The following is a 17,250-nucleotide window of genomic DNA, read 5'->3' on the forward strand; positions in this document are numbered from 1 at the left end:
GGCTCTTTTCCCGAGGGTGGGTGTCTCCCATCTCTTGCCTTCACACACCTGCTGTCTTGTTTCATTTGGGACTGGACAGTCCCACAGGTGACAGCTGTTGGGCTGTTGTATGCCTGTTTGGTGTTGCATCAAAGGAGTGGGTTTGAATCAGCAGGTGCTCTCAAAGCTGTCTCCTGGGAGACACAGTACTAGTGAGCATTTATTGAGCACCTACTGTATGCCAGGCACCATTTTCTGTGGTTAAATGCACTGTCTGTTTACACAACAGCCCTCTAAAGGAGGAGAAACATATCAGAGTCCCATGGATGGAAGAAAAATAATGAAGTAGGAAAAACGGCCTTCTTAAGATGAAGGTCATCTTTTTTTTTTTTTTTTTTGAGACGGAGTCTCACTCTGTCACTCAGGCTGGAGTGGAGTGGCGTGATCTCGGCTCACTGCAAGCTCAGCCCCCTGGGTTCACACAATTCTCCTGCCTCAGCCTCCCGAGTAGCTGGGACTACAGGTGCCCGCCACCATGCCCGGCTAATTTTTTGTATTTTTAGTAGAGACGGGGTTTCACCGTGTTAGGATAGTCTTGATCTCCTGACCTCATGATCCGCCCACCTCGGCCTCCCAAAGTGCTGGGATTACAGGCATGAGCCACCGCACCCGGCCAGATGAAGGCCATCTTAAAGCTCTACCAGTTTCAGGTGAGGGCTGATCCAGCAGATCCCAATTATTCCTACAGACCTGGTTGATAGCTCCCTTGAGACTGGGGTGGGGTGGGTGTCCCAAGATGACCGCCAGCAGAAAGGAGAGCATCTTTCTTCCAGTCAAAAGCCAAAGTAGGACCTATCTAAAGTAAGTCCTGGCCGGGCACGGTGGCTCACACCTGTAATCCCAGCACCTTGGGAGGCTGAGGCTGGAGGATTGCTTGAGCCTGGGAGTTTGAGACCATCATGGGCAGCAAAGTGAGATCCTGTCTCTACAAAAAAAAAAAAAAAAAAAAAAAAAAAAAAAAAAAAATTAGCCATGTGTAGTGATATGTAGTCCCAGCTGCTACTGGGGAGACTGAAGCAGGAGGATTGATTGAGCCCAGGAGTTTGAGGCTGCAGTGAGCCTTAATGGCACCGCCACACTCCAGCCTGGGCAACAGAGTGAGACCCTGTTTCAAAAAAACAAAGCAGGGCCGGGCGCAGGGGCTCACGCCAGTAATCCCAGCACTTTGGGAGGCCAAGGCCGGCGGATCACGAGGTCAGGAGATCGAGACCATCCTGGCTAACACAGTGAAACCCCGTCTCTACTAAAAATACAAAAAAAAATTAGCCGGGCGTGGTAGCGGGCGCCTGTAGTCCCAGCTACTCCGGAGTCTGAGGCAGGAGAATGGTGTGAACCCGGGAGGCGGAGCTTGCAGTGAGCCGAGATCGCACCACTGCACTCCAGCCTGGGCGGCAGAGCGAGACTCCGTCTCAAAAAACAAACAAACAAACAAACAAGCAAACAAAACAAAGCAGGTCCTGTATGGCAGGCGGGGGAACTGAGGCTACTAAGAGACATTAAGATGCTTAAGGACAGCCGGGCGCGGTGGCAGACGCCTGTAATCCCAGCACTTTGGGAGGCTGAGGCGGGCGGATCACGAGGTCAGGAGACCAAGACCATCCTGGCTAACACAGTGAAACCCCGTCTCTACTAAAAGCACAAAAAATTAGCCGGGCGTGGTGGTGGGCGCTTGTAGTCCCAGCTACTCGGGAGGCTGAGGCAGGAGAATGGTGTGAACTCAGGAGGCGGAGCTTGCAGTGAGCCGAGATCGCACCACTGCACTCCAGCCTGGGCGACAGAGTACAAGACTCCATCTCAAAAAAAAAAAAAAAAAAAAAATATGCCTAAGGACACAGCGCATGAAGGAATGGCCGAGATTGGAACCCAGGACCGTCAGAGTTCATACCTTGTGCTGATTCTCCATCCGGGACGCCAGACACATGGATCCCTTTCCCCTGCTTTCTGGTGTTGTTTTGGCACAAGCTCTCCCATCCCTGGGGCAGGTGGCCATCCCGCCTCCGCATCCTGAGCGTCTGTTTCCCTCGGGGATCTGCCAGACTCAGCCCCCTAACCCCAAGAAAATCACTCACAAAAATCATCTGAGCTAAATGCTTGCTTTGAAAGCTCAGACCTGGGGATTGTAACTTTAGCCTCATACCTTCTAATGAAGGCCATCTTAAAGCTCTACCAGTTTCAGCTGAGGGCCGATCCAGCAGATCCCAGTTGTTCCTAAAGACCTGGTTGCTAGCTCCTCTGAGACTGGGGTGGGGTGGGTGTCCCGAGGTGATGACCAGGAGAAAAGAGAGCATCTTCCTCCCAGTCACATCCCAAGATTCGTGACCGAGCGCGGTGGCTCACGCCTGTAATTCCAGCACTTTGGGAGACCGAGGCAGGTGGATCACGAGGTCAGGAGTTCGAGACCAGCCTGGTCAACATGGTGAAACCCTATCTATTCTAAAAATACAAAAAATTAGCCAGGCACGGTGGCGGGCACCTGTAATCCCAGCTACTTGGGAGGCTGAGGCAGGAGAATCGCTTGAACCCGGGAGGTGGAGGTTGCAGTGAGCCGAGATTGCACCACTGCACTCCAGCCTGGGCAACAGAGCAAGACTCTGTCTCAAAACAAAACAAACAAACAAACAAACTAAAAACTAAAAACATCAAGATACGCTCTGATTGGACCAGCCTGGGTCCCGTGTTCTTCCATGACCCAATCCTAGTAGCCCAGGAGTGGGATGTGCCAATTGGCTTGGCCTGAGGAGGGCCCCCAGAGGGTCTGTAATCCATGTGTAACTGGAGTTGCTGTAAAATGGGGCCATCTGGCTGGGTGCAGTGGCTCACGCCTGTAATCCCAACACTTTGGGAGGCCGAGGCGGGCGGATCACGAGGTCAGGAGATCAAGACCATCCTGGCTAACACGGTGAAACCCCGTCTCTACTAAAAATACAAAAAATTAGCCGGGCGTCGTGGCAGGCGCCTGTAGTCCCAGTTACTCCGGAGGCTGAGGCAGGAGAGTGGCGTGAACCCGGGAGGCGGAGCTTACAGTGAGCCGAGATCGCACCACTGCACTCCAGCCTGGGTGACATAGAAAGACTCTGTCTCAAAAAAAAAAAAAAAAAAAAAAAAAAAAAAAAAAAAAATGGGGCCATCAATGCCATGGAGGGTAGCAAAAAATGTTCACAATAGTAGAATGACTACCTGCCATTGATCAGTGAAGAAAAAAGCTCAGAGAGCTCAAGTGGAGCACCTAAGGCCACACAGCCAAGAGGGAGAGCCAAGTTGTTTGTGGTTAAATGTACTGCCTGTTTACACAGCAGCCCTCTAAAGGCGGAAAAACATGTCAGAGTCCCATGGACGGGAGAAAAATAAGAATAATAATAAAGTAGGAAAAACAGCCCTCTTAAGAGGAAGGCCATCTTAAAGCTCTACCAGCTTCAGGTGAGGGGTGATCCAGCAGATCCCAGAGAAACAGGCTCACAGAGAGGGGAGGGGGCTTGTCTAAGCTTACCCAGCCCGGAAGCATCGGGTTCAAAGCTTAACCCCCTGCTGGAAGGTGTCGAGAGCCAGGCAGCCCAGCCTGACCTGGGAGATGGGGAAGTGGGGGCCCCCCCAAGCTCGCCGACTGCCCTTCCCAGCCTGCTGCCAATCTGATTCCACAGAACTGAAGTCGGGACCTGGAGTTCTGCTCATTCACTCATCTACTCGGTGACTTTCTTAGACCCTCCCCAGCACTTTGAGGGTCTCGGTCACTGCTGCGTCCTCAGCACCCACACCAGGGTCTGTCCCACGCCAGGTGGCCTGTAAATATGGGCTGAGCAAGCGAACAGTGAACGAGTTGGGAATTCACATCCTCCTCTGCCTACTTGGGGCAGCAGCAGGGGACACAAGCAGGCTCCTATGGCTTTGCCAGACCCCGGGTGCCGCCACCCCCATGGAATTGCAGGACTGTTATCCGAGCAACGTCGACGGGGGAGAACACCCCTGCCCGAGGTTAAAGATAGCACCGCTCGAATCACATCACAGGCCGAAAAGGCCAGATGACCCACCAGGGACATTGAATCCGTGTCCCGAGAGAGGGGTGGGGCGGGGGGTGTGGATTCCTGCGGGGAGCTTCGGGACTGGAAAAAACAGAGGGTGCTCTGACCGAGTGTTTACCAAAACATGTATTAGGCAAGACCCGGGCCGAATGTGGGTGGCACCGCCCCTGTGCTGGGCCAGGAGAATGTGCCCGCGCCGGTCCCAGATCCTGTTTCTCCAGTGCGTTGTACAAGACACCTTGAACTTCTGCATGAACTGGGACATTCAGAATTCCCTGGAGCAACCCCCTCCCTCCACCCTGTGCCTTGATATCTCCTATTAAAGCTTGTCTTTGAATGTCTGTTAATAGACATGATTTATTGATATTAATTCAAATGTATTAATTTGAATTATTAACTTATTAATCATTTGATGTCGATTAAAGCAATGATCTTGAGCCAATGTCATCTCCTCCATGAAGTCTTCCTGGATTATCTAAGGTGCAGCCCCACAGCCAGGGACAGTGGCTCATGCCTATAATCCCAGCATTTTGGGAGGCTGAGGTGGGAGGGTTGGTTGAGCCCAGGAGTTCGAGACCAGCCTGGACAACTTAGTGAGACCACTCCCCTCATCTCTACAAGAAATATATAAAAATTAGCTGGGTGTGATGGTGTGCACCTGTGATCCCAGCTGCTCAAGAGACTGAGGTGGGAGGATCGCTTGAGCCCAGGAGGTGGAGGCTGTAGTGAGCTGTGATTGCACCATTGCACTTCAGCCTGGGTGACAGAGAGAGACCCTGTCTCTAAACAAACAAACAAACAAACAAATAAATACGAGTTGAATGGCATTTACATTTTTTTTTTTTTTGAGACGGAGTCTCACTGTCGTCCAGGCTGGAGTACAGTGGCGCGATCTCTGCTCACTGCAAGCTCCGCCTCCCAGGTTCACGCCATTCTCCTGCCTCAGCCTCCCGAGTAGCTGGGACTACAGGCGCCCGCCACCACGCCCGGCTAATTTTTGTATTTTTAGTAGAGACGGGGTTTCATCGTGTTAGCCAGGATGGTCTCGATCTCCTGACCTCATGATCTGCCCGCCTCGGCCTCCCAAAGTGCTGGGATTACAGGCGTGAGCCACTGCGCCTGGCCAGCATTTACATTTTTAATGGCTTTTACATTTTTTAATGTAGATATAATTTGCAAAACATAAAATTCACCATTTTAACATGGACAATTCAGGGGCTTTTAGTACGTTTACAAGGCTGTACAACCATCACCAAGATCTAACTCCCAAAAAATAAAGGTTGATTTTTAAAGCCTATTTAAAGAAAAATATTAACTGGCTCAAGCAATAGAAAATACATTAAAGAGCCAGGCACAATGGCATGTGCCTGTAATCCCAGCCACTTAGGAAGGTGAGATGAGATCATCACTGAAGGCCCAGAGTTCAAGACTAGCCAACGTAGCAAGACCTCATCTCTTAAAAGAAAAAAGAAAAGAAAATACATTGATTTTGGCCAGGTGTGGTGGCTCACGCCTGTAATCCCAGCACTTTGGGAGGCCGAGGCGGGAGAATCACTTGAGGTCAGGAGTTCAAGACCAGCCTGGCCAACATGGGTGAAACCCCTTCTCTACTAAAAATACAAAATTAGCTGGGTGTGGTGGTGCGTGCCTGTCATCCCAGCTACTCGGGAGGCTGAGGCACGGGAATCGCTTGAACCCGGGAAGCGGTGGTTACAGTGAGCCAAGATCGTGCCATTGCACTCCAGCCTGGGCGACAGAGTAAGACTTTGTCTCAAAATAAATAAATAAATAATAAAAAATAAAAATAGAGACAGGGGTCTCACTGTGTTGGCCAGGCTGGTCCCAAACTCCTGGGCTTAAGCGATCCACCTCAGCCTCCCGAAATACGGGGATTACAGGAAAGAGCCACTGCGCCCAGACACTCCTTTTCCTGGGAAGATAAAAAGTTTTGCAGCTTCCCTTGGAAACTGGAAACCGTGGCAGCCTCCCAGGGCTATAATAAGGCCACAGCCACTGAACAGGTTAAAAATAAAAGATCCCCGCCCAGGGGCACTTGGGGATGGCATTTGTGAGCCCAGGCAAACCCCAGGGCTGCAGCGAGACACTCTTGGGGGAGGGGACTGAAGAAGAGCCTGCTGTGTGGCCTCAGGCTGGCATCTGCCCCCTCTGGGCTCCAATTGGGCTGGAAACAATATTAGACAGTGATTTCCAAAGATCCCACACCTGCGCACCCCTGAGGATTAACTCTGGCTTTAATTTGTCTCTGAGGGGCCTTTCTGGCTCATCCTAGTCCCGGCCTTGCAGTCTCATTGTGTGACTTTGCAAAGCGACACTACCTCTCTGTGCCTCAGTTTCTCCATCTGCACAATGGGGCAAAGAAAGCCCTGGTGACCTGCCAATGGGGATAGGTATTTGGCTGTCATTATTGTTGCAATGTATTATTTATCTATTTATTTATTTTTATTTTTATTTTTTGAGACGGAGTCTCGCTCTGTCGCCCAGGCTGGAGTGCAGTGGCGCGATCTCAGCTCACTGCAACCTCTGCCTCCTGGGTTCACGTCATTCTTCTGCCTCAGCCTCCCGAGTAACTGGGACTACAGGCACCCGCCACCACACCTGGCTAATTTTTTGTGTTTTTAGTAGAGACGGGGTTTCATCGTGTTAGTCAGGGTGGTCTGGATCTCCTGACCTCATGATCCGCCCGCCTCGGCCTTCCAAAATGCTGGAATTACAGGCGTAAGCCACCATGTCCGGCCTATTTATTTATTTTTGAGGTGGAGTCTTGCTCTGTCACCCAGGCTGGAGTGCAGTGGTGCCATCTCGGCTCACTGCAATCTCCACCTCCCGGGTTCAAGTAATTCTCCTGCCTCAGCCTCCCGAATAGCTGGGACTACAGGTGCCCACCACCACGCCTGGCTAATTTTTGTATTTTTAGTTGAGATGGGGTTTCACCATGTTGGCCAGGCTGGTCTTGAACTCCTGACCTCAGGTGATCCGCCCACCTCGACCTCCCAAACTGCTGGGATTACAGGCGTGAGCCACCGCACCAGGCCTATTATTGCAATTTACAGAGGGACGAGGGGGCTGTTGGCATGGCTGGAGACTGGGCACTTTTCAGAGAGTCCCCTTTGGCCTCTCTCTTTGGAGCAGGCCCGGGAAAGAGGGACCGTCCCCTCCTCAGCTGGGGTCGGGAGAGGCTGGAACCGCTGTCCGATGGTGCCCTCTGGTGGCACTGTTGGCTCATTGCGGCACCTTCTGGGTCCCCACAGATAGTTCATGCGCCCCCTGCCTCCAGGCTTGGGGGACACAAGGCCTGCACCACAGTGGGCCACACTGGCTCCCCTCGGTCCCTCGGAGGGTCCACGCTCCCTCCTACCCCTCAGGGTTGTTACCTGTGCCATGCCCTCCACCTGGAGTGCCCTTTCCTTCCTGGGGGCTGCAGAGAGCTCTGAGCACTACTGGTGGGTTCAGATCCCTGTCCCCGGGTCCCCACCCCCATTACTTCTGCATCCCCATCACACCCAGGGCAAGCCCACACGAGACCACCCATTCCTGTGTCTGCCTCCCCTTGGAGCTGTGAGCCCTATGAGGGCAGCAACGGGATCCGTCCCAGAAAACAGCGTTCACCCGATCTGAAGCCATCCCAGGCATACAGTAGATGCTCAATACACACTGCTCAACGAGGGAATGAACGGATAATGGGGGGAATGAACAAAATACACTGACTAGCAGGAAGCGAACGTGGAATCGAGAAACGGAAAAACTGACTTGAGGCCAGGCGCAGAGGCTCACGCCTGCAATCCCAACACTGGAAGGCCAAGGCGGGAGGATTGCTTGAGCCCAGGAGTTCGAGACCAGCCTGGGCAACATGGTGAAACTCCATCTCTACAAAAAATGTAGGGCCGGGCACAGTGGCTCACGCCTGTATTCCCAGCACTTTGGGAAGATGAGGCAGGTGAATCATTTGAGGTCAGGAGTTCGAGACCAGCCTAGCCAACATGGTGAAATACCGTCTCTACTGAAAATACAAAAAAATTAGGTGCGTGTGGTGGCACATGCCTGTAATCCCAGTTACTCAGGAGGCTGAGATGGGAGGATTGCTTGAGCCTGGGAGGTCCAGGCCGCAGTGAGCTGTGATCACACCACTGCACTCCAGCCTGAGCAACAGTGAGACCCTGTCTCAAAAAAAAAAAAAAAAAAAAAAAAGCATCTGGGCATGGTGGTGCATGCTTGTAATCCCAGCACTTTGCGAGGCTGAGGCTGAGCTGGACAGATTACTTGAACCCAGGAGTTTGAAACCAGCCTGGGCAACACAGCAAAACCCCATCTTTACAAAAATTACCTGGGTGTGATGGTGTGCACCTGTGGTCCCAGCTACGCAGGAGGCTGAGGTGGGAGGATTGCTTGGCCTGGAAGTGTTGAGGCTGCAGTGAGCTGTGATCAGACCACTGCATTCCAGCCTGGGTGACAGAGTGGGACCTTGTTTCAAAAATAAATAAATAAATACATTAATTAATTAATTAATTAATTTTTTAAAAGACTTGGGCATCCACCGGGTGTGGTGGCTCGCACCTGTCATCCCAGCACTTTGGGAGGCCGAGGCGGGTAGATCATTTGAGGTCAGGAGCTCAAGACCAGCCTGACCAACACAGTGAAACACTGTCTCTACTAAAAATACAAAATTAGCTGGGCATGGTGGCGTGTGCCTGTAATCCCAGCTACTTGGGAGGCTGAGGCAGGAGAATCACTTGAACCCGGGAGGCAGAGGTTGCAGTGAGCTGAGATAGCACCACTACACTCCAGCCTGGGCAACAAGAGTGAAACTCCATCTCAAAAAAAAAAAAAAGACTTGGGGATCAATTCAAATTCAAACATTTATTGAGCATCTGCTATAGACCATACCTTGGGATCCCACAATAAAGTCCACGGACAGGCAGACCATAGACATGTGGGCCATGAATAAGTTGATTGTATTTGTCTCAAACTCCAAAGTGCTGTGGAAAGATGAAGCCTATTCAGGGGATCTGGTGGGTGCTGTTTTGAATGAATTATATTATATTATATTATATTATTAATTTTTATTTTTTTGAGACAGGGTCTTGCTCTGTCACCCAGGCTGGAATGCAGTGGTATGATCTTGGCTCACTGCAACCTCTGCCTCCCAGGTTCAAGCAATCCTCCTGCCTCAGCCTCCTGAGTAGCTGGGATTACAGGCGTGAGCCACAGTGCCCGGCCAATTTTATTTAATTTTTTAATTTTTTTTTTTTTACAGGTACCCCCAGGCCCAGCTAATTTTTTGTATTTTTGTTAGAGATGGAGTTTCACCATGTTGGCCAGGTTGGTCTTGAACTCCTGACCTCAAGGCATCCCCCTGCCTCGGTTTCCCAAAGTGCTGGGGTGACAGACGTGAGCCACCATGTCCAGCCTTGAATGAATTTTAAATGAGGAGCACGCATTGAGAGGGTGAGGCCTTTGATACCACAGGGAATCAAGAGACAGCATCCCGCTCTGTTGTCCAGGCTGGAGTGCAGTGGCGTGATTGATCATAGCTCACTGCAGCCTCGAACTCCTGGGCTCAAACGACCCTCCCACCTCAGCCTCTGGAGCAGCTGGGACAACATGTGCCCACCACCAGCTCAGCCAGACGGTGACGTTTGAGCAAAGATCTGAAGCAAGTGATGAGGGAGCCATGTAGGTACCTGGGGGAAGGGCATTCCAGGCTGAAGTCACAGCCTGTGCAAAGGCCCTGAGGCAGGACCACACCCAACATGTTGGAGGAACAACGGGAAGGCTCACATGGCTGGAGCAGAGTGACAAAGGCCAGAGGTCAAGGCAGATGGAGAACTGACCCTGGATTTAACAACACAAGATCACCAAGGACCTTGAGCAGAGCAGTTTCTTTTTATTCTTTTTATTTTATATTTTATTGTATTTTTTTGAGACAGAATCTCGCTCTCTCGCCCAGGCTGCAGTGTAATGGTGAGATCTCGGCTCACTCCAACCTCTGCCTCCCAGGTTCAAGTGATTCTTCTGCCTCAGCCTCCTTAGTAGCTGGGATTACAGGAGTGAGCCACAGTGCCCGGCCAATTTTATTTTATTATTTATTTATTTATTTATTTTTTTCAGACAGAGTCTTGTTCTGTCGCCCAGGCTGGAGGGCAGTGGTGAGATCTTGGCTCACTGCAACCTCTGCCTCCCGGGTTCAAGCGATTCTCCTGCCTCAGCCTCTCAAGTAGCTGGGATTACAGGCGTGTGCCACCACGCTCAGCTATTTGTTGTAATTTTTGTGGAGACGGGGTTTCACCATGTTGGCCAGGCTGGTTTCGAACTCCTGGGCTCAAGTCATCCACCAGCCTCAGCCTCCCAAAGTGCTGGGATTACAGACGTCAGCCACCGCGCCTGGCTGAGCAGAGCAATTTCTGGGACATGCGGCTGGGGTGGGTGGTGGATGGTAATAGTTTCACAGGAAGGACAGGACAGGAAGAGGATCCTGGGGGGCCTTCTGGAAATTCTGTTCTGGTTCAAAGCCTGTAGGAAGTGAAGCTGCACCCTGGCCCCTGCCTTCCAGAAGGGCCCTTTATTTTCATGGCCAGAGGGGCCAAGCGGGGCCTGGCTGTGCAGCCTCAGAAACTTCCTCTTTCAGTTCCTGGAGGGAGCCCGCAGGGCTGGGCCAGGGTCTGGGTCATGCAATCTCTAGCAGCAGGGTGACCCCTGGCAAAGGCTCAGCATCATGCCAAGCCCAGGAGGGCAACAGATGCTTCTAGAAGAAACTAAGGGCCGGGTGCAGTGGCTCACGCCTGTAATCCTAGTACTTTGGGAGGCCAAGGCAGTAGGATCGCTTGAACCCAGGAGTTTGAGATCAGCCTGGGTAACATAGTGAAATTCTTGTCTTTACAAAAAAATACAAAAGTTAGCCGGGTGTGGTGGTGCCTGCCTGTAGTCCCCGCTACCTGGGAAGCTGAGGTGGGAGGATCGCTTGAGCCCAGGAGTTCAAGGCTACAGTGAACCATGATCTTGCCACTGCACTCCAGCCTGGGCAACAGAATGAGACCCTGTCTCAAAAAATAGGATGGGCATCAGAAAACATATTCATGTTTTGGTCAGTGAGAGAAGGCAGACACAAAAGGCCACACAGTGTGTGATCCAATTTCTTTCTTTCTTTTTTTTTTCTGAGATGGAGTCTCGCTCTGTTGCCCAGGCTGGAGTGCAGTGGCGCGATCTCGGCTCACTGCAAGCTCTGCCTCCCAGGTTCACGCCATTCTCCTGCCTCAGCCTCCCGAGTAGCTGGGATTACAGGCGCCCGCCACCACGCCCGGCTAATTTTTTTATATTTTTAGTAGAGACAGGGTTTCACCGTGTTAGCCAGGATGGTCTCGATTTCCTGACCTTGTGATCCACCTGCCTTGGCCTCCGAAAGTGCTGGGATTACAGGTGTGAGACACCGCGCCCGGCCACGTGATCCAATTTCTGTGAAATGTTCAGGACAGGCTCATCCACAGAAACAGGAAGGGGATGCATGGGTGCCGGGGCTGGGGGGAGGCAGTGGGCAGTGTCAGCTGATGGTTCCAGTGCTGCTTTTTGGGGTGATGAAAGTTTCTGAAATTAGATAGTGGCAATAGTTGCATAATATAGTGAATACAGTAAAAACCACTGATGTCTCCACTTAAGAAATAACAGGACCAGGCGCAGTGGCTCACGCCTGTAATCCCAACACTTTGGGAGGCCGAGGTGGGCAGATCACCTGAGGTCAGGAGTTTGAGACCAACCTAGCCAACATGGTAAAACCCCTGTCTCCTACTAAAAATATAAAAAATAGCTGGGTGTGGTGGCGGGCCCCTGTAATCCCAGCTACTTGGAAGGCTGAGGCACAAGAATCGCTTGAACCAGGAGGTGGAGATCACGCCACTGCACTCCAGCCTGGGTGCCGGAGCGAGACGCCATCTCAAAAAATAAAAAATAAACAATAATAATAGTAAATGCCGGGCGCAGTGGCTCAGGCCTGTAATCCCAGCACTTTGGGAGGCCGAGGCAGGTGGATCACCTGAGGTCAAGAGTTCAGGACCAGTCTGACCAACATGGATAAACCCCGTCTCTACTAAAAATACAAAATTAGCTGGGCATGGTGACGCATGCTTGTAATCCCAGCTACTCAGGAGTTCAAGACCAGCTTGGCCAACATATGTGAAACCCCATCTCTACTAAAAATACAAAAATTAGCTGGGCGTAGTTGCGCATGCCTGTAATCCCAGCTACTCGGAAAGCTGAGGCAGGTGAATTGCTTAAACCTGTGAGGTGAAGGCTGCAATGAGCTAAGATCAGGCCACTGCACTCCAGCGTGGGCGACAGAGTAAGAGTTGGTCTCAAAAAAATATGTATCGGAAAGAGATCATTCCAAGCAGGCACATATAGCTGCCCAGCCCGGTCTGGCTGTGTGTATACTGACTTCCAGAAAGAAATCCTCTGTTATTTATTCACATTTCACCGTTTTTAAATAGAGGGGACATTGGGCCGGGCTCGGTGGCTCACGCTTGTAATCCCAGCACTTTGGGAGGCCAAGGCGGGCAGATCACCTGAGGTCAGGAGTTCGAGACCAGCCTGGCCAATATGGAGAAACCTCGTCTCTACTAAAAACACAACATTAGCTGGGCATGGTGGTGCATGCCTGTAATCCCAGCTACTTGAGAGACTGAGGCAGGAGAATCGCTTGAAACCGGGAGGTGGAAGTTGCAGTGAGCCAAGATCGCGCCACTGCACTCCAGCCTGGGCAACAAGAGCAAAAACTCCATCTCAAAATAAATAAAGAAATAAATGGGACATTTTCTTATTTTTTTTTTCTTCCTATTTTTCTTCAAGGCTGTTAGGCTCCCAGGGAATCTGGGCCTTCATGGCCACGTGGGGCCGGCAGGCGGTGGCCACCAGAGGGCGCTGGGGCAGCGCAAATCGCAGCTGAGCCCCTAGAGCTGGGGACCTGGTCCTGCCTGGAGCTGCGTTCCAGACCTTCCAGACCTTCACCCATGCTGTACCACCTTCTAGAACTCTCTCCCCGCCCGTGGCTCATTCCGATGAAGGCCTGAGGTCTTAGCTTACTTCCTTCTTTCAGAAACTTCCCTTAATCTCCCCAGGCCAGTCTAGGGTCCCCTTTGGGGTCCCACAGCTTCCCCATCAGAGCCCCCATCACCCCATAACTGCCTAATACTGTCTGTCTCCAGCACTGGACAACATAGATTTTTTTTTCTTTTCTTTTCTTTTCTTTTTTTTTAAATGGAGTCTCGCGCTGTCATCCAGGCGGGAGTGCAGTGGTGCAATCTCAGCTCACTGCAAGCTCCGCCTCCCAGGTTCACGCCATTCTCCTGCCTCAGCCTCCTGAGTAGCTGGGACTACAGGCGCCCGCCACCACGCCTGGCTAACTTTTTTGTATTTTTGGTAGAGACGGGGTTTCACCATGTTGGTCAGGATGGTCTTGATCTCTTGACCTCGTGATCCGCCTGCCTGGGCCTCCCAAAGTGCTGGGATTACAGGTGTGAGCCACTGCGCCCGGCCTCTTTCTTTCTTTTTTTTGAGACAGAGTCTCACTCCGTCGCCCAGGCTGGAGTGCGGTGGCGTGATCTCGGCTCACTGCAACCTCCGCCTCCCAGGTTCAAGCAATTCTCCTGCCTCAGGCTCCTGAGTAGCTGGGATTAAAGGCACGCATCACCACGCTCGGCTAATTTTTGTATTTTTAGTACAGACAGGGTTTCACCATGTTGGTCAGGCTGGTCTTTTAAATCCTGACCTCAAATGATCCTCCCATCTCGGCCTCCCAAAGTGCTGGGATGACAGGCGTGAGCCAAGGAGCCTGGGCTTTTTTTTTTTTTTTTTTTTTTTTTGAGACAAGGTCCAGCTTTGTCACCCAGGCTGGAGTGCAGTGACGCCATGATATCTCACTGCAGCCTTGACTTCCTGGGCTCAAGGGATCCTCCTGCTTCAGCCTCCCAGTAGCTGGGACAGCAGGTGGGTGCCACCAAGCCTGGCTTTTTATTTCATTATTTCATTTCATTTCATTGAGACAGGATTCTCACTATGTTGACCGGGCTGATCTCAAAGTCCCGGCCTCATGTGATCCTCCCACTTCGGCCTCCCAAACTGCTGGGATTACAGACGTCAGCCACCGTGCCCGACCTTCAGGGCATTCAAAATGACCCTGCTTTACAGATCTACAGGAGGTATGTGGAGACAGCTGGGAATGGGAGTTCCAGACGTGAGGTCTATGGTACAAATGAGGAAGATGAGGCCCAGAAAAAGGCTGCCGGCCGGGCGCGGTGGCTCACGCCTGTAATCCCAGCACTTTGGGAGGCCGAAGCAGGTGGATCACCTGAGGTCAGGAGTTCAAGACCAGCCTGGCCAATATGGGGAAACCCTGTCTCTACTAAAAAAAAAAAAAAAAAAAAAAAAAAAAAAAAAATTAGCTGGGTGTGGTGGTGGGTGCCTGTCATCCCAGCTACTCAGGAGGCTGAGGCAGGAGAATTGCTTGAACCCAGGAGGCGGAGCTTGCAGTGAGCCGAGATTCCACCATTGCACTCCAGCCTGGACAAGAAGAGTGAAACTCTGTCACAAAATAGAAGAAGAAGAAAGAAGAAGAGGAAGAGGAAGAGGAGGAGGAAGAGGAAGAAGAAGAGGAAGAGGAAGGCTGTGTCTTGCCCCAAGTGCCACAGTATCTCAGGGAGAAGCAGGGGCTTGAACCCGCTGTTCCTGCTGCCAAGGCCAGCCTGGCTTCTCAGCACAGCCTGGCTGACCTGGGACAAGTGAAGGTTCCTGGGCCGAATTCTTTTTCAGTCACTTTAAGGAACAGGAAAGGGTCCTCTGAACTGGGCAGGCCCTGAATGTGCCCACATCTCCTCTGCTCTTGTCTCTACCTGGTCCAGCCCCAGCCAACATCACTCACCCAGACCAGTGCAGTCGCCTCCACCCTGGTGCCCCAGCGTCAGCCCTTGCCCACCAAGGTCTGTCCTCCCTGCAGCGGCCACCAGAGGGCACCCGTGAGCACTGGAGTCAGGTCCTGTCCCTCCTCTGCCCACAGCCCTGCATGGCTCCCACCCGCCTGGGGGTCAAAGCCCAAGACCTCCCCATGACCCACCAGGCCCTGCTTAACCTGCCCCATCCCCTTTTCACCCTCCCCTCCTCCCTCTCTGCCCGTCACTCACTCTGCTCCAGCCTCCTCGCTGTTCCTCCAACACACCAGGTGCCATCTGCCCCCAGGGCCTTTGCATGGGCTGTGCCCTCTGCCTAGAAGGTCATTCCCACTTTCACCTCCAGCTCTTCCCATGACTGACTCCTTTTCTTCCCCCCAGGTCTCAACTCCAACACCCCCTCCTAGAGAGCCCCTTCGGCCACCCCTGCTGAAATTCTTTCTCCTGAGACACTCCCACCACCCCTTCTTTTTTTTTTTTTGAGACGGAGTCTCGCTCTGTCGCCCAGGCTGGAGTGCAGTGGTGCGATCTCGGCTCACTGCAAGCTCCGCCTCCCGGGTTCACGCCATTCTCCTGCCTCAGCCTCCCGAGTAGCTGGGACTACAAGCGCCCGCCACCACGCCCGGCTAATTTTTTGTAGTTTTAGTAGAGACGGGGTTTCACCTTGTTAGCCAGGATGGTCTCGATCTCCTGACCTCGTGATCCGCCCGCCTCGGTCTCCCAAAGTGCTGGGATTACAGGCGTGAGCCACCGCGCCCGGCCTGTTTTTTGTTTTTGAGACAGAGTTTTGCTCTTGTTGCCCAGGCTGGAGTGCAATAGCCCCATCTCAGCTCACAGCAACCTCTACCTCCTGGGTTCAAATGATTCTTCTGCCTCAGCCTCCCAAGTATCTGGAATTACAGGTGCGTGCCACCACGCCTGGCTAATTTTTTGTATTTTCAGTAGAGACGAGGTTTCACCGTGTTAGCCAGGATGATCTCGATCTCCTGACCTCATGATCCGCCCGCCTCAGCCTCCCAAAGTGCTGGGATTACAGGGGTGAGCCACTGCGCCCGGCCCGAAGGCTCTTCACTTTCTGAAACTATTTTGCTTCCTTCTTTTATAATTTGTTTACTATTCCTTCCTCTCCTCCCCTACGGAAATGACAGCCAATGACTAATCACTTCTGTCTGCTGTCTGGGACAACTCCCAGCACACAGTAGGCACTGGATGAACGTTGGTCAAATGAAGGAATAGCCAGTTCACTGCCCCTGCTCAGGTATTTGCAGCTGGTTCCGGCCTGGATGGTCCGAAACCCTTTGTTGGGAACAACCTCACTGCACCCTGGAATCTCATCTCAGAACTCCACTCCCCAGGTTTCACTTCTGGGCTGCTGCGGCTGCCACCGGGACCAGAGCTCTGACAAAGTCTGAGTCAGCAACTAAAATAGCAAGTAGTGCATGGCTGCTGGGTGATTCACACCAGCCCGCTTCCATGTGGCCCGGCAATGGAGGAAGGAGCCTGCAAAGTTAAATCAGGTTGTCAGGAGGGAGGGGCTCCTCAGCTTCCCAGCTCAGTGAGTCCAGTTTCACCTTCGAGGACCCTCCTTTGTTTCCTCCCTTGGAAGTTCAGCTCCTTCCATTGTGATTCCCCGTTTCTGATCTGTGTGAGTTTTGGAGTCAGAATTAATCTCTTTAGGCCTCGGTTTTCTGCATCTGTAAGGTGGGTCCATAATAGAAGCCTCTACCTTAAGGGGTCATTTTGAGGATGAAAATGTGTTTGTTTATTTATGTATTTAATTTTTTGTTATATAGATGAGGCCTTCCTATGTTGCCCAGGCTGATCTCGAACGTCTGGCCTCATCTCCTTACGCGCCAGGACAACGGGCCTGCACCACCGTGCCTCCCTATTTATTTTTATTTTATTATTTTATTATTATTTTTGGAGATGGAGTTTCACTCTCGTCACCCAGGCTGGAGTGCAGTGGTGCAATCTCGGCTCACTGCAACCTCCACCTCCCGAGTTCAAGCTATTCTCCTGCCTCAGCCTCCCAAGTAGCTGGGATGACAGGCACCCACCACCACACCCAGCTAATTTTGTATTTTTAGTAGAGACGGGGTTTTACCATGTTGGCCAGGCTGGTCTCGAACTCCTGTCCTCAGGTGATCCACCCGCCTCGGCCTCCCAAAGTGCTGGGATTACAGGCATGAGCCACCATGCCATGCCTATTTTTATTTATTTACTGATACAGAGTCTTGCTCTGTTGCCCA

Source organism: Pan troglodytes, chromosome 20, assembly GCF_028858775.2.
Source record: "Pan troglodytes isolate AG18354 chromosome 20, NHGRI_mPanTro3-v2.0_pri, whole genome shotgun sequence".
Taxonomy (NCBI): Eukaryota; Metazoa; Chordata; class Mammalia; order Primates; family Hominidae; genus Pan; species Pan troglodytes.